Consider the following 19,006-nt stretch of genomic DNA (forward strand, 5'->3'; position numbering starts at 1 on the left):
TTTCTGACAGTCCCATCTTTTATCTGGCTGACAGCATTTATCCTTTCTTTTCAGCCCTTTTTCTCCATACCTCTTTACATTTATAGAACAATTGGTAATCTGTAACTCACATAATTACATTAGTACACTGATACTAACTCACAAACCGTAGAACAACAAAGTCAGATCACGTATATATATACATACGAGGGTTATTCGGACAGTAAGGAACGTTCGATCGCGAAATGGAAACCACAGTGCAAATCCGATGAAGTTTTGCACAGGTGTGTTGGGCAGTGTCTCTAGTATGCCCGTCGATCGCGTTACGTCGTTCTTTTTAGTTCTGATCACACAGGGAGCACATAAAGGTACTTAGAACAACAGTGTCTCCGGCCAAGTACGAGGGCCTGGTGAGAAATATCGCCTGAAGCTATGCAGCCAACATTACATAACTGTCGTGCAGTTTCTTCTTAAAGACAATTCTCAGCCGCATTCTGCAGGGGCAATGAGGATGCTCCAGCATCGTTTTCAATTGTAAATGTTTGATTATCCACAGTACAGCCAGTAATTGTCTCCCTCTGAGTTTTATCTCTGCTCACTTGAACCGCTGACTATAAAGACAACGTGTTGGCACAGACAACGAGCTGTAGGCCAGTGTAGAGAATTGGTGGAAAGCACTGGCGGCTGCCTACTACAACAAGGGTATTGGAAAGTTGGTTCAACGCTACGACAAACGTCTAAGTCGGGTCGGCGTCTATAGAGATAAGTAGCTGGAAGTTGTAGCTAACTGTTACAAATAAAAGATTTTTGTTTTTCACTGTGGTTTTCATTTCGCGACCTATCGTTCCTTATTTTCCGAATAGCCGTCGTACATACTCCGCAGCCATGACATGATGTGTGGCAGAGGGAATATTGTGCCACTACTAGTTATCTCCTTTCCAGTTTCACTCGCAAACGGAGTGAGGGTAAAAATACATCTGATCTTGACATTGCGGTCCTTACATTGATGGCAGTAGAATAGTTCTGCAGTCAGCCTGAAATACGGTTTTAATAATTTTCTCATTAGCGTTTCGCGGAAAGAACGCCGTTTTTCCTCCAGTGATTCCCATATGAGTTCACATAGGGTCTCCGTAATACTCAAGTGTTGATCGAACCTACCGGCAACAAATATACACTATGTTACAGTGCCTGTGTTGTTCTAGTGTACTTCGCAATGTCCTTCAGACGTGCATTGCAGCTATCGACAGCTGCGTCAAATAAGAGAATCATATCCGCATTTGCGAATGTTGCTGAACTTTGGTTACACTAGGCATTCATGACAATCAAAATTTGTGCTGGGACTCGAGCTCGGATCTTCCACTTTCCACGAAGGTCGCCTTGAACGCCCTGGCCACCCGAGCACGCTTCCCGGATCGACCAAAACTTCCAAACGTCGTGGCTTTCGTCTACATCCTGTACTCATACAGATACTGTGAGTCCTATACAGGAAGAGACATGATTAAAATGGAAGCTCAGTTGTTAGGCGTAAAACATATATTTCAGTGCCTCTGTTATTCTAACGTACTTTGCAATGTCCTTCAGAAAACCACAGGTTTGAAATTTGTATGCAATATATCTCACATATGCATATCTTCACATATCCTTCTCACCACCTTCATCGATTCCAACCAGTCTTGTTACAAATATTACCAACTATCTGGAAAGACGTACTGTGGGCGCAAAAACCACCAACCTCCACTGGGGTGGGGTTAATAATAGGTTGACGAACAGATGAACGGGGAGAAGCAAGTGGTTGGGGGTAGGGTGGCTGAGGAGATGGTCAGACAAAGAGGATTGAGAAGATGGGCAGAGAGAGGAGGGAGGAGGAGATGGACACAGAGGGGGAAGGAGGAGGTAGGCAGACAGGGGAGCAGAAGATGGACAGGGAGAACTGGGAGGGGAAGATGGACAGGGAGGGAGTGGGTAGTACAAGATGTGCAGAGAAAAAGAAGAACGGATAGTGGGAGTAGTAGGTGGACAGAGAGTGAGGGGTAGAAGGAGAATATGGACAGAGAGATGTGGGAGGAAAAGTTGGATAGAATAAGAGGAGGAAGAGATGATGTGCCAACAGAGAGCAGGAGAAAGAGTTTATTAGAGAGGGTGGACAAGGAGATGAACAGAGAGAGGAGAGAGTGGTGTAAGAGGTAATTGGAAGATGGAGAGGGATAGAGTGCAGGTGGAAGATGAAGAGGGGCATACACAGGTGGAGCCGCAGGTACGGAGTTAGTTTAAAAAAGGCCATACGCTCGCTGTGTAAGGCCAATATCTGGGACATTTCATCGCCCCCAAATAGTGTTTGCCGCCTAACAAAGCGACGAAAAGCAGCTTTGGTCAGGGAATACAACAAGATCGAAGCAAACCCTAAACTACCGGTAGACATCAATACACCAGATCTGAGTATCAAGAGGCTTCATTCAAGACATCCTCCTCTTGCTCTCGACAGCCTCACTGGGGCTGACATTAACTCTTGAAGAAGAGAATGGCTCCAAAATGTCCCAACAACTTGCCACCTAATGCCTTGTATTACTGAGGCATTTCCTGGGTTTGATCAGCCCCGCAAGATTTGGTCAACTCTGAACTGAGTAAGAACTGAGCTCAATCACTCTTCAATTGGGGACTGCTGTCTTTGCCAGCATGTGACTGCGGCGCGCCTAAGCAGACCGTCCAACACATCAGAGAAGAATGATGTGCCAGAGCGTTCAGTGAAGACTTTGAGGAATTCCTCATGGCATCCCAAAAATTGTCTGTGAATATATGTCATGTTATGTAAATGTAGAATAACGTGATCCAATACTGAAATGTACTTGAAGTCCATACGCTAAATAAATAAAAGAAACTCTAATCCTTACCACTTAAGATACGAAAACAGAGACTGTGCAGCCATAAGCACTAGGAGTAGGGAGGTGTACGAGTGTTAATAGTAAATACAGGAAGAAGAGCGCCAGAGTCGGGTTAATGCTAGAGAGATGAAGAGTTTTGTGGTTTCTGTGTGAACACAGCATTAATAACCAAGAGCGTCAAAATACAGATGTGGAGATTTCGCCTCCGAACGGCTATCGTTGTGTGTAATTATCTTTGTCCGACGTTTCCTAGGAATTTAACTGTGGCGTGAGTCAGTTCGTTCTTTGATTTCTGAGGCTATTAATGTAATGTGTATGGACTCAGCAATATTACCAATAAATATCAATTTCATTCAGCAATCAGTTTGAGTGTCATTCCAGGTTCCTATCTAACCGGAATTTTTACATTGGTGACCTGCAACAACAAACCAAATATTTTTCGGTAAAATTCGAGACACGTAATGGAGTGCTTTGCAATGACAGTGGCCTGTTAAAACGAGCAACGTTGTGCTTCTCCAAGTGCTTTAACGAATCTGCACAGACACCGAATGTGGTGCAAACCAAAAGTGACAGACTTCTCAACATTCTCCCAGGAGCATTTGAACAGACAATTTTTGGGACGGTTTGATCTTCTCAGTGTCTTCAAAAATGATTCAGATCATCTTCTGCAGTATCATGACAGCGTTCACATGGATAATTTTCTGTTTTCTGGATATTATCACCTGTCCAATATCGCACCTGCGTCAGGGTCACTACAGCGAAACCCGTTAGTACAAAAATACGGAGCCGAGCCATCCGAATTACATGGGAAGCTTTCCGTGTTTTCTTCCACGTCTCATGCAATCGTTGGGGTTTCGTTCACCAAAGCCCGAAACGAAGTGAAACTCCCCAACTGGCAGCCTTGATTCATTGTAATAGGTAAAGGGCAACCGAAACGCGATATCCAGGTTTGCAGGAACCCTTTGGCCATAGTTCCATTTGTAATAACGGGCACTGGCACAGATTTTATTCAGCGAGCAACACGTTCTATCATCAAGAGTTTATAGCGATAATCTTATGACTGAAACTGAGGTTCTATGAGATCGAAGTGGTCACGTTGCAGTTTCTCTTGTGGTATTTGATATTTGCCATTCCTTGGGATACACATGGCGTCCTACTTTACTTCGCTGACAGTTAATGCAAGATTGTGTTCAAGGCGTGGAATGTGCCTTCATTTTCTGCCACACAAAAAATCCTGCCACTACTATTGTAATTGGTCGCACATCTCCATGAGGCATGTACAGTCGTGCTCAAAAGTATCCGAACGACCTGAATTGCATTTCGCCTGATTCGAATGCAACCCACATAGCGCAGCTGTCTAGCAGGTCCTCTAATCGCCCATCGGTACAGTCGTTTGACTATTGAAAATGGTTCCAACAAGTCACCACTAGAAAACACTGCTCTGTATCGCAATAACTCAAGATGTAAAGTAGTAACAAGGTACTACAAATATCAGGGAACATCTTATCACAGATAAGACGGTTCTTAAGGCTAGTAAGCTCACATTTATTACAATATGTGACATACATGAAATGTTACCACTCCCACTATTACGTCAGATAGGTAATTCACGTAGTAAGTTCGTCGTATTCATGATTTCATCTTCAAAATAACATACCGTACTTATTATTTAACACAAAATGACATTAAAAATTCAAGTTATTCACGAGCAGCTGGTTGAGAAAATGTATGAACTTCAAATAACATGACGAACTGTCTCGTTCTGCATATGGATTCAAACTCAGGTCTTGCAGACTAAGCAAAGACTTCGTGACTGACGGAAACTAGCAGTCATTCCTGACTAGGCATACAGAGAGTGACATATCTCGATTTTAGACAGTATCAGTTAGCAAATATCACCTTTAAATTACATAATGTAAACATTTTTAACGGACGCGAATTCCTACCCAGCATCTATTGTCCTTGTTAACGAACTACGAGAGATGTTAATATTGCTTCTTCACAAGTAACTTACTTGAAATGCCGTGAGGTAAAGCTTTGTGTTGGACAGGGATTCGAACCCAGAACCTAATTGGATTGTCATCGAAGCGCAATCAACTGTGACATATCGGATTTTCTCGGCAGTAGCTAGATGTTTGAACTGAAATGACGAGACGAAACATTAATTTTTTCTTTCCCAGGACTCCAACCTGGCACCTATCACTGTTATATTCTAGAGAAAACGAACGTTAAAAATGGGTTTGTTACACCAGCAGCGACATGTGAGCATGTTTGAACTAGAAATAATGTGACGAAGAGTTCAGTGCTGACTGCGAATCGAACCCCACACATATCGTTCTTGACTGCACACAAAGAGACGTCAGCTACCGAATTTTTCTCCACCAGCAGCTCGGAATAACATCCTTGAATTTACAATGATTTCGCAAACAAGTTCTGTGTCTCACTGGGACTCAAAAACGTCAGATATCGTTAGTGTTGACAACGAATGAAAATACATTAAAAAGCAAAATTATTACCCACCACCAGGTAGGTGTTCTCATGCTAGAGCTTGGTAATACATAATGAAAGCTTTAGAGCTGGGACAGGATTCGAACCCTTTCACACGCAATATGTGGAGATGTTGAGGAATCTGCAGTTTTGAACAAACACCAGATTGCAGTCGAGCTGTATTGTCACGAAGGGATCAATTTCCGCGTTAAGGGCGGTCTGAGTTACATTCCCAGATCAGAACCAATTTTATCGACATACAGAAGCTCAAATAAAAGATGGAATAAGTGTCCAGTGACCCTACATAGCGTTTGTTTAGTCACTGGAAATAAATAACTGGTATTAGAAAGGTTACTGTTGACAGAGTTTCCACGTGTCGCGACTCATGAGTTTATTGTGGTTCAACCTAACATCTAATGGGTAGAGAAGGAATATCATGTTTAATATGAACGTCAGACCACAATGCAATTATAAATCCTTCACTGGGCATAGCCAGAAGAGAACAGAATCTGTCTCTCCTTATCAAAAATCACCAGCAGAAGTTGGAATCGAACCCAGACCATAAGTATATGAACCTAGCATCAATCAAAGAGACGACCAAATTCTCTTCTCGATCACTTATTTTTCTATCATAACAATGTTGCGCCACACTGGATAAGAATCCTGACACTCAGACTCCCAGTAGTGGTTTGCAGCATGTCCAGTACATTCATTTACTTGGTTGACCGAATCGCCATGATCTAGCTGCCTCGGCTACCCAGTGCATACATTCGACTCTATTTTGTAATCACCGAAATAAAATAACGTAACTGACACCTACACACAACTGCTAACAGTGTAGGATGCAGAAATTTAAATACAAAGTGTTCCTTTCGACATAAGCTACTTTATTGCATTATCTGTTTGTTGAAAACGTCGTGCAGTGCAAAAGAAAAGCTGTAACTGTCTGATTCTCAGAATTCTAGATCCGGCCATATGCATTATCTCACAGCACTGTGCAATGCAGAAGTTCTGGAGGCATTGTTATTGAGTTCTGGAGGTGATGTAGTTATGTGTCAGCTAGCAGCGTAACGGTAAGCGTCGCGCAGTAACAATAGACGTCGCGACTTTGGGTACATACGTATTTTAAAACACCATACTGCTGTCTGCTGAAGTTATCGATGTAATGGAACTTTGAACATAATTCCCTTCACTTCACAACCCAAAATAGTCGCATGTGAAAAAGGGATAACTTCTGCGACATTTTGTTCTTTTCAGGTTTAATAGATGGCCAGGCTGCAGATGCTTCTTGAAACTTTTGTATTATGTATGGAGAGAGCGTATCGTGCCAAAATACGTCAGAAAAGTATTTTCTACATAATCTGTCGTGTGGCAGTGGCATTTTATTCTTCATCAAACCATGTTTGACAGCTTTAACTCAGAACAAGTTTTGTACATGTATGTAATCAATAAACTGAATGTGCATTGTCAGACTGTTATAGATAACATCAGAGAATTCGCATATATCGTTGAACATTAATTCCTCTCTCACATTATCTAATGTTTTAACAACACTAAAAGAAACCGTAAGAAAATTGTGTACTGTATTATAAGAAATGAAATAAAACTACCCACGAAAACTTTACGACGAAAGTCTGTTTCAATAAAACTGAGTATCTGTACACAAGCGTGCCTCTATCGGCACGAATTGGTAAAATACTACTCACTTGGATTTCGATTGGGTCTGTGTTTGATTGGTATGCTGTGTCATACTCAAGTGGTATGCAAATGTGGCATTTCATACAAACTTATGTATTCCTAGAAACCCAAAATTTGCTTGTCAGCAGCGGAAAGAGGCATCACCTGTTGTGCAGCATTGTAAGTTTTTCACCATTGCACTATGAGCCGAAAGTATTTTCTTGCGACTTCCTTATCGATGTGTGATCTGTTTGCTTGTAGCTCTTTCACAGAAGGGATAAAAACGTTACAGTCAACATTGCTGCAACCGCAAACCAGAACAGACGCTATCTCATAGATTAGCACGCTTCCACAGAGCTAGGGAGGAGGTATGCGCACAGGTTTCCTCTAACGAGACCAGTAGTGGCTAGAGCTCGTAACCGCTATTTAATGGACGAGATTAGATGTGATTTTCACGTGCAACGACTTTCCTGGGCTGAAACCGTAAATTTACAATCTTTTGTTGCACCTAAAGCGTTAATAATAACTCAGATTATTCAATGGAAATGACAGGAAAAATCAAGTGAACTTCGAGGCTTATTCCGTGCACACCAGGACGTAACTCGTCGATCACAGAGTTGCCAAATATACCTTGCCTTGTTGCCAAATCTCAGTTATATTAGCAGCAGGAAGAAGACGAACCGATGTGATCCTACAGTGGGCTGGGAAGTGATCATAGCTGACGTCCCAAAGACGCGGCTGCTACGGCGTGGTATACGTAATCCGTCTGATTCACATTTCTGTAACTGGGTTTAGGGACTGGAGCGTAGTTAATAAATATACTCAGAACTGACTGTAAACTAAGCTTCATAAATCTGTAACTCTCATAGTTGTTTTTATGTATCTTTCGTAAGTGTACTCAAAACTAAGAAAATCATTGACGAACGTTTTCGTACCTTGCCGATAGTCGAGCACAACAAACAAATAAAAATATAAAAGGACTGTGTGTGTGTGTGTGAGTGTGTGTGAGTGTGTGTGTGTGTGTGTGTGTGTGAGAGAGAGAGAGAGAGAGAGAGAGAGAGAGAGAGAGAAGAGAGAGAGAGAGAGAGTGAGGTCTAGAGTTAAAAATAAAAAGGAATGAGAGAGAGAGTAAAAAAGTCTTGCTAGGAAACTGAATCATGGTATGTAAAGAAATGTTTCATTAAAATGACACGTTCCACATCATTACGAAATGTCGTATTCATGATCTATGGAACAAGTATTAATCTAATCTAATCTAATCATATCATATTGCTGACTAGTCATGAAGAGGCACGAATTACAGAAATTTTCGCCAATTTCAGTAACCAAATTTAAACTTCAAAATAAAAACGACAGTTTTGTAATAAACCGGGACTCCTGTAAAGACCCTTTCGTCCCTGTTAACTAACCACGAAAGATGTGTGATATACCTCCATTCAGAAGGAACAAAGTGTTCATGCATTTAAGGATGAAGCGCATGATGTGAAGTTCTGTGATGGAGATACGAACCCAACACGCAATCGGATTGTTAATTAAGTAAAATCAAATGTTACGTATCTATTTTTTTTATCAGCTGCTAGATGTTTGAATCTAAAATAAGGATACAAATGTTTGTTCCGCACACCTACCGTCCTTCTTTATTATCCGCGAACATAGCTTAAGTAACACTTGCTTACTCACCAACAGTAAAATGTGTGCGTGCTTGACCATTAATAACGACACCTATTGCGATTGTTGGCAACACATAAAAATGCACGTTAATTTTCACTAGCAGACTGGTATGCAGGTGATAGGGCTTGAAATGAAATTATGAATAATTTTTGTACTTGGTCAGGATTCCGACCCACATAATTACCTTTGGAGGAGACCTAGAGAAGATTGCAGTCTTGGGAAAAGGAACGAAATGATTGAACTAGTCTGTTCCGAGAGATTCAGATCCTTGAAAGATGGGATACGAATTCGAATCACAGTCCAGCACCAAATTTTTCAACGTCTCTAGTTCAATCGAGTACAAGAAAAATAACAGCCCTGTTCCTTTAAATGGCTATCGTTTCATCAAATAAAATAAAATTTTCTAATGTAAGTAAGTTTATTGGGGACAGTATTTCTGTTTACCAATACTTCCGCCTATGTCATTTCCCAACGTAAACCGGCTCTGCCCAATTGGTAATGAAGGAACGTGATGCTTAATGCGGATTCTGGATTATAACATCTTTCTCTTGAGGTTACCAGAGGTAAAGTAAATCTGTTTGTGTCTCTTAAAAGTAAATGCCTGAACCCACGCATTGCACCTGTGATAGTTTGTTCCACCAGACCATTGTGACCACATTTCCCAGCCCCAGGAGCGTGCTGTAACGGATGATGTGCTTAGCTTACAAAATTAGTAACGGTGGAAAAATGTGAGTCTATTAAATGTTTAAGTAGAAGCAATCTTCTGACGTGGAGATTATGCTATTCTCATGTCATCAGGATGTAAAGACTCTTCTAGGCATCATAGCCTCGATGTGAAGCCATTTTGAGATATTCACTAACTCAGCAAATTTCTTAGTTCGAGAAAATCCACTGTGAAGTGTGAAGTTACCGGATAATTCGATTATTACCGTCATTGTTACTATCATTTTCCTCATACCGTTGCTGGAACACATGTGCTTGAAGATCATTTAATGCCTTTTGGTCATTATAGAAGTAGTTGCCCAAGAAGAGGTTCTTTCCCTGTTTACGGAGTCCTTTTCATGTTAATATCAAACATCAGCAATTACTCACAGATTACATTAAAACTAAAGTAATTGATGAAGGTGTTACTTGATAACAAAAACGCGCTGCCTTTCTTAATTTACTTGCGCCTAGAAATGGCTGTCGAATACTGCCAAACCAAAAGCCAAGGGATCTTACTGCCTTCCGTTATAAGTCACTGTCAGTTCTTCCACATGATTTGGCCGACATGACCTGTTTCAAGTTGTGTACAGCAGAGAATGTTTTAGAAAATCAATTGTTTTCCTTTGCAATAAACAGAAAGATTTTCATTGTAAGCTATCCAAGTTCAAAATTTGCGCATTATTAGTTCAAATTTAATATTCACTTCTGTAATGTAGGAAAGTATTTCACAATTGCAAAACCCACATCCAACTCATTGAGCTTATACTTAGTCGTTGACCATAAATTCTAGCTCAGAGTGACACCAGTTTAAGTAACTTAATGTAGCGAAGACTGTTTACCAGTGTTCTTTTTAACCGGAATATATGCATTTTACTCATTGGGCTCCAATAGTACAGTGTAAGAGTAATTTCTGTGTGTATGCAATGCATGCGCATTGTAGAATTTAGTGGTGCTCTCTCTTCCACTTCTGTGTACAATATGCCTGACCTAAGCGGGCCCTTTATCATTACAGGCCCTGCGCAGTGCAACATCATTCTGACAACAGTGATGTGCTTATACTGACAGCCTCACTGGTCGTTTTAGCTGATTTTGTAATCATTTAAATAAAACAACATGACCTTTCAGTGGGATACATTTCGTCCCCCATTTCCTTGTGTGAAATTTGCCACTAAGCTTTTTGCCTTCCAACCAGCGAAATTCGGTAGAGTACGGCCAGTAAACGATTCACATACCACGATTTAGAGCCGTTAAGACGATTTCTTTAAACATTGTCGTAGCTGAAGTAATTTAGTTTCTTCTTAAATCGTCTTATGCAGCAACGTTCACTGATATCTCAAATAGGAAAAGCTCTTTATCCAAGTACGAAGGTCTTGAGGCAAACTTCCCACTGTTTGTGTCAGGTTGATCTTTTCGTCTGATAGCACTGCGTAAGTATTTGTCTAAGAGGTATCACAAGTAGTGTTCGTGCAGCTGTGGGAATCATTGGTTGAAAACGAGTTTAACACCAATGGGTACAGTACAGCTAAATATTCAAAATTATTACCAACCTAAATGGCTATGAGCACTATGGGACTTAACTTCTGAGGTCATCAGTCCCCTAGAACTTGGAACTACTTAAACCTAACTAACCTAAGGACATCACACACATCCATGCCCGAGACAGTATTCGAACCTGCGACCGTAGCGGTCGCTCGGTTCCAGACTGTGACGTCTGGAACCGCTCGGCCACCCCGGCCGGCTATTATCATCCTGAGTTCATCCACAAACTGAGGCGTATTTATAATACTGTAGCTAGACTGTGTACCCTTGTCTTCTTTGAGCGGGCATTGGAAGACATTTACACACACGTATACAATATATGAATACTTCGAACGCTATATCTAACGTTGCTCTCGAAACTAATTTTAGTAGATGGGAGGATACAATGAAACTATCAGACACATGGGTGTGGACAGAAACTAAAGTGCAGACGCGGGCACTGTGCAGGTCTATGCTTTCTCATCTTCAGATCTATACAAATAATGTATACAGATCAGCGTATGCATTGATTTCATATTGTTTCCCTCTTTTTTAGTCTTCTAATGATGAAGTGGATCCACACCCATGAGTCTGATTTTGTTTTGTATCCTTCCATCTACAGTCTTTGTGTGTTTCTGCTCGGTGTTCAAAAAGCAATAAATTATTCCTGCTCCCACGAGGTATTAGAACGAGGTCGAATTATAATCAAAATTCACTGAGTCGCCAATTTTTCCGTCGTCATGGAGTTAAGTCGGTAGAAATAGTTGGGTATTATTGCCTGCATCACCCGCATCCCATTGCCGTCTTCTCTTTCGTTTGTGTGCTGCGCATGGTGTAAGAAATATTTGTGTTTTGCTTGCTTCAGTGACTGGTTTCAGCCCACTGAATGCGACCAAGCTCACGAATATACTGTCAATAATTGGAATTACGCAATAATACACTTAAAATGTGTATTTTAGCATTATGTATCCTGATGAAAATGACTGTAAATAGATTATATGCCTACTTGCTTATTACGCGCTTCTCGATGCTTTCCTCAGAAAATAAAAAGAAAAATAAAGAGAGGGAGAGAGACACAGAGAGAAAACAGAAATGTTTTTCAAATATCAGCTCGGTGACACCATGTTCGTCTCGTGATGTAAAGCAAGGATAGTTGATAGGTAGTATCTCGTTGTACTAGCGATATGTATGGCTACAGGCGTCTTTCTTTTCTCTCTGCAAACAACCAGAACAGAATTCAGTAACAAAGATGTAAGAAGATCTATGCAGTGCGACAATTAAACACTCAGTCTTTCTTGGTTATTTTGTTAATCCTTAACAATTGTCTGTAAAGCAGTAAACATCTTTGATTACTGATTTCTTATTACTACCATTGTCACTGTTATTCGTCACCTCAGAACAGATTTCCTATCACTCACTGCTGCCGGTGCACGTTACGAATGGATCAGGATGAATGGAATGTGAGTTGTTTCGTCACGGAGAATATACACATTTCTCTCGGCGTCTTATATTCAGGGTAATATGAAAATCTCAGTAAGAGCAGACGGCAACGGGATGCCGGTGATACAGGCAATAATATCCAACTATTTCTGTCGACTTAACACCATTACGACAGACAAATTGGCGTCTCGGTGTATTTTGATTATAATTCGTTAGCCTTCTTGCGACCTCGTTCTAATACCTCGTGGGAGCAGGCATAATATTTTGCTTTTTGAACACCGAGCAATAACACACAAAGATAGTAGATGGAAGGATACAAAGAAACAATCAGACTCATGGGTGTGGATCCAGTTCATCATTAGAAGACTAAACAAGAGGGAAACATTACGAAAGCAATGAATACGCTGATTAGTATACATTATTTGTATAGATCGGAAGATGAAAAAGCGCAGATCTGCACTTTACTTTCTGTCTTAATGGGCATAATTTTTAGTTTCTTCTCTTCTGAATTTTCAATTGAATTGATTACTACATGCCACAGAATAATTAGTTAACTGTGTTTCTTACAGCTTCCATTCGCACCAACATTTTTCTACATTCTCGTTCAATTCATGAAATCCTACTTGTATGATCACAAGACTGCACATAGATGCAATCGATTTCGAGGTGCATAGTGTTTGTTATCTTACTTTTTGTGACAGGTGGGTAAAGTTTATTTCCAAAAACTTTTTATTGTACTGAAATAATCTTTTGTCACAAAGTAACAAGGTAAGTGTTTTATTTATATATACTTTGTGGGAAACTGTAATCGTTATGGAAGATTATACACCTGAATGTTTAACTCAACTGGTAGGAGAAAACACTGCATATTAACCAAACCACACGCCTCCTCTCCGTATCCTGCTATGACATGAGCATGGATTCTCCTCACATTCCGCTACAGAGCTGTTCCTAGCACAGCTGAGAATTGGCAACACCGTTACAAACATTTGGCAACACTGTGACAGTGCAATCACTTCCACGTATGAAACTGAATTGACTCGCTAAATTCGCTTGATATTCCTTTTCCATTTGAATGACTCGTGCTATGTAATCCTCATGTAAACTAAGACAGTGAGACTGAAAATTCAATTTTTTGGCTAAAGAAATGCTGTTCTTCACATAAGTGACAACTTTTATTATCTCTTACGTTGTGTTATGAGGCTGAGCGACCAATACCATGACGAGAGTATAGTGCTCGCTGCAGTGTGTCCATAGCCCCGTGGTAAAGCCCGTGTCTCGTGTCGCAACGGCTCAATGAATCGTCAGATCTAACTGTGGTAGGAGCCAGCGTGTGCGAGCTTTTTTTCTGGTTTATTTTATGGAGCTACGAATTTCCAGAAAAAATTCTGTAACGAAATCGTAAGAAAAACCTTTACACTTCACGTCCTCTCGGTAGCTCGACCCAGTAAATTGTGTTAATGGTCAGAGATCTTGGCTTTCTGACTGTCAAGCTGCTTCACGATACAAGCGTCTCTGAAGAAATTCGAATTTCAATATTATTCTTCACATAAGAGTCACATGCCAGGGTGATTAGTATGAAGGGAATGAACCTCTTGATTACTGTAGGGCCTCTATGCCAAATTTCCACAGTAGCAGTTAGGAACTCTCTGCAGTCATTTACTAACAGCGGCTCTAGCGACTTACTTTTTCTTTGGGTAGCATCAAATATGGGCAATTTTGTCGCCTTAAATCCAATTGAATATTTTAAATATCACTTCTGAACAGCGCTCACTTCTCCATTAATTAATGTGTAGACCTCAAAACAAGCAATATGCCTGAGTAGCTATGTAGCAGGTTCTGAAAGGTATTGACACTATGTTTTGCATCCATTTACCAGAGGGAATCAAAGAAAGGAACCAAACACATTACACTGCATTTACTCTCTGTGCCTTGACTAACACATATGAATCCATCAAAAAAATAAATTGTTTGAAGAATCTCCTGTGAAAGGAAAAAGAACAGGATATGACACTTCAATTATTGCGCACTGGATCACAATGAACTTATATCTGTGCCACATTGATGTATTGCATACTAGTGTAATAAAATACTCACCAAATAAAAACGGTTTTGTGCCTCCGTTGTAATAGTGTGTGAAACACAAATCGTAGACAGATTTTATGGGTCACCACTCAACTACATTAAAGCATTTTACATCGTCAAGAGTGAGGAGTGGAGCAGACGTTGCCGGCAGAATGCAGCGCAGTGCCTCAGCCCCCACCGGTAGGCAGCAAACGGGTCACAGAGATCTCAGACGCATTCTGTGTTCAGAGGCGGATGGTCGGACAAGGAATCTCTCGCTAAAATATTGTTGAACCAAACTGTTATTACCAATGTGACAGAAAGCGAAATATTTTGTAGATTCGCTTGAAATACACTCATAGCTTCAGCACCGAGAAGAAAGGGGTGATAAAAATTATGTCGACGTGTGCTCTCGGTTGCCAAATGTCGTACTAGCTCGTCTCGCACTTTACCTCAAGACTACAGTCACAGTGGAAAATGATGCACTCAGACTGCACTCAAGACTTCCTCCAGGAAGTGACGCAGTCAACAATGTAGTAAGATCGAGCATATTGCCGGACATAGAAGTCTGATGGCAGCACGATTGTATTGTCTACCTTACGGTCAATTTTTTTGTTTAAGACTGTATTGACAACACATATTGCACGCTGAACACCCAGAAAAATTAACAAAACAAAATTATTTTATGAAAGCAACGTTAGCTACAGCGTTCGAAGTATTCGTAGTATTGTATACGTGTGTGTAAATGCCTTCCAGAGCCAAGGAAGACAAGGATACGCAGTCCAGCTACAGTATTATAAATACGCCTCGGTTTGTGGATGAATGCAGACTAAGGTTGATAATCATTTTGAATATTTAGCTGTACTGTACCCATTGGTGTTAAACTCGTTATCAAGCAATGATTCCCACAGCTACACGAACACTACTTGTGATACCTCTTAGACAAAATACTTACGCAGTGCTATCAGACGAAAAGATCAACCTGACGCAAACTGTGTGAAGTTTGTTTTACAACCTTAGTACCTAGATAAAGAGCTTTTCCTATTTGAGATATCTGTGAACGTTGCTGCATAAGACGATTTAAGAGGAAACTAAATTCCTTCAGCTACGACAATGTTTGAAGAAATCGTCTTAACGGCACTAAATCGTGGTATGTGAATCGTTTACTGGCCGTACTCTACCGAATTTCGCTGGTTGGAAGGCAAAAAGCTTACTGACAAATTTCACACAAGGAAAAGGGGGAAGAAATGTCTCCCACCGGAAGGTAATGTTGTTTTACTAAAATGATTACAAAATCAGCTAAAACGACCAGTGAGGCTGCCAGTATAAGCACATCACTGTTGTCAGAATGATGTTACACTGCGCAGGGCCTGTAATGATAAAGGGCCCGTTCAGGTCAGGAATATTGTATTCAGAAGTGGAAGAGAGAGCACCACTAAATTCTACAATGCGCATGCATTGCATACACACAGAAATTACTCTTACACTGTACTATTGGAGCCCAATGAGTAAAATGCATATTTTCCGGTTAAAAAGAGCACTGGCAATCAGTCTTCGCTACATTAAGTTACTTAAACTGGTGTCACTCTGAGCTAGAATTTATGGTCAACGACTAAGTATAAGCTCAATGAGTTGGATGTGGGTTTTGCAATTGTGAAATACTTTCCTACATTACAGAAGTGAATATTAAATTTGAAATAATAATGCGAAAATTTTGAACTTCGATAGCTTACAATGAAAATCTTTCTGTTTCTTGCAAAGGAAAACAATTGATTTTCTAAAACATTCTCTGCTGTACACAACTTGAAACAGGTCATGTCGACTAAATCATGTGGAAGAACTGACAGCGACTTATAACGGAAGGCAGTAAGATCCCTTGGCTTTTGGTTTGGCAGTATTCGACAGCCATTTCTAGGCGCAAATAAATTACGAAAGGCAGCGCGTTTTTGTTATCAAGTAACACCTTCATCAATTACTTTAGTTTTAATGTAATCTGTGAGTAATTGCTGATGTTTGATATTAACATGAAAAGGACTCCGTAAACAGGGAAAGAACCTCTTCTTGGGCAACTACTTCTATAATGACCAAAAGGCATTAAATGATCTTCAAGCACATGTGTTCCAGCAACGGTATGAGGAAAATGATAGTAACAATGACGGTAATAATCGAATTATCCGGTAACTTCACACTTCACAGTGGATTTTCTCGAACTAAGAAATTTGCTGAGTTAGTGAATATTTCAAAATGGCTTCACATCGAGGCTATGATGCCTAGAAGAGTCTTTACATCCTGCTGACATGAGAATAGCATAATCTCCACGTCAGAAGATTGCTTCTACTTAAACATTTAATAGACTCGCATTTTTCCACCGTTACTAATTTTGTAAGCTAAGCACATCATCCGTTACAGCACGCTCCTGGGGCTGGGAAATGTGGTCACAATGGTCTGGTGGAACGAACTATCACAGGTGCAATGCGTGGGTTCGGACATGTTGGGAATGTGGATCTCACGGGGAGCGTGCAAGGGATAAGTCCCTACAGACGCAGTATCCTCTGTGCCCGCGGTGGCTGAGATGGATAGAGCGTCTGCCATGTAAGCAGGAGATTCCGGGTTCGAGTCCCGGTCGGGGCACACATTTTCAACATGTCCCCAATAAAGTATATCAACGCCTGCTTGCAGCTAGGGTGTCTATTTAATTATCATTTCATTTCTAGCAAAGCTGCATGGTTATTGACGGTAACGGTTCTTTCGTGAACAGATACTACCGTCATATATAGTTAAACATTTGTATCCTTATTTGAGATTCAAACATCTAGCAGCTGGTAAGAAAAATAGATACGCAACATTTGATTTTACTTAGTTAACAATCCGATTGCGTGTTGGGTTCGTATCTCCATCACAGAACTTGACATCATGCGCTTCATCCTTAAATGCATGAACACTTTGTTCCTTCTGAATGGAGGTATATCACACATCTTTCGTGGTTAGTTAACAGGGGCGAAAGGGTCTTTACAGGAGTCCCGGTTTATTACAAAACTGTCGTTTTTATTTTGAAGTTTAAATTTGGTTACTGAAATTGGCGAAAATTTCTGTAATTCGTGCCTCTTCATGACTAGTTTGCAATATGATATGATTAGATTAATACTTGTTCCATAGATCATGAATACGACATTTCGTAATGATGTGGAACGTCTCATTTTAATGAAACATTTCTTTGCATACCATGACTCAGTTTCCTAGCAAGACGTTTTTACTCTCTCTCTCTCATTCCTTTTTATTTTTATCTCTAGCCCTCACTCTCTCTCTCTCTCTCTCTCTCTCTCTCTCTCTCTCTCACACACACACACACACACATAATCACACACACACACACACACACACACACACACACACACAGTCCTTTTATCTTTTTATTTGTTTGTTGTGCTCGACTATCGGCAAGGTTTTGAGTACACTTACGAAAGATACATAAAAACAACTATGAGAGTTACAGATTTATGAAGCTTAGTTTACAGTCAGTTCTGAGTATATTTAGTAACTACGCTCCAGTCCCTAAACCCAGTTACAGAAATGTGAATCAGACGGATTACGTATACCACGCCGTAGCAGCCGCGTCTTTGGGACGTCAGCTATGATCACTTCCCAGCCCACTGTAGGATCACATCGGTTCGTCTTCTTCCTGCTGCTAATATAACTGAGATTTGGCAACAAGGCAAGGTATATTTGGCAACTCTGTGATCGACGAGTTACGTCCTGGTGTGCACGGAATAAGCCTCGAAGTTCACTTGATTTTTCCTGTCATTTCCATTGAATAATCTGAGTTATTATTAACGCTTTAGGTGCAACAAAAGATTGTAAATTTACGGTTTTCAGCCCAGGAACGTCGTTGCACGTGAAAATCGCATCTCATCTCGTCCATTAAATAGCGGTTACGAGCTCTAGCGACTACTGGTCTCGTTAGAGGAAACCTGTGCGCATACCTCCTCCCTAGCTCTGTGGAAGCGTGCTAATCTATGAGATAGCGTCTGTTCTGGTTTGCGGTTGCAGCAATGTTGACTGTAACGTTTTTATCCCTTCTGTGAAAGAGCTGCAAGCAAACAGATCACACATCGATAAGGAAGTCGCAAGAAAATACTTTCGGCTCGTAGTGCAATGGTGAAAAACTTACAATGCTGCACAACAGGTGATGCCTCTTTCCGCTGCTGACAAGCAAATTTTGGGTTTCTAGGAATACATAAGTTTTTATGAAATGCTACATTTGCATACCACTTGAGTATGACACAGCATACCAATCAAACACAGACCCAATCGAAATCCAAGTGAGTAGTATTTTACCAATTCGTGCCGATAGAGGCACGCTTGTGTACAGATACTCAGTTTTATTGAAACAGACTTTCGTCGTAAAGTTTTCGTGGGTAGTTTTATTTCATTTCTTATAATACAGTACACAATTTTCTTACGGTTTCTTTTAGTGTTGTTAAAACATTAGATAATATGAGAGAGGAATTAATGTTCAACGATATATGCGAATTCTCTGATGTTATCTATAACAGTCTGACAATGCACATACAGTTTATTGATTACAT

The sequence above is a fragment of the Schistocerca cancellata genome, chromosome 6 (genome assembly GCF_023864275.1).
Source record: "Schistocerca cancellata isolate TAMUIC-IGC-003103 chromosome 6, iqSchCanc2.1, whole genome shotgun sequence".
Taxonomy (NCBI): domain Eukaryota; kingdom Metazoa; phylum Arthropoda; class Insecta; order Orthoptera; family Acrididae; genus Schistocerca; species Schistocerca cancellata.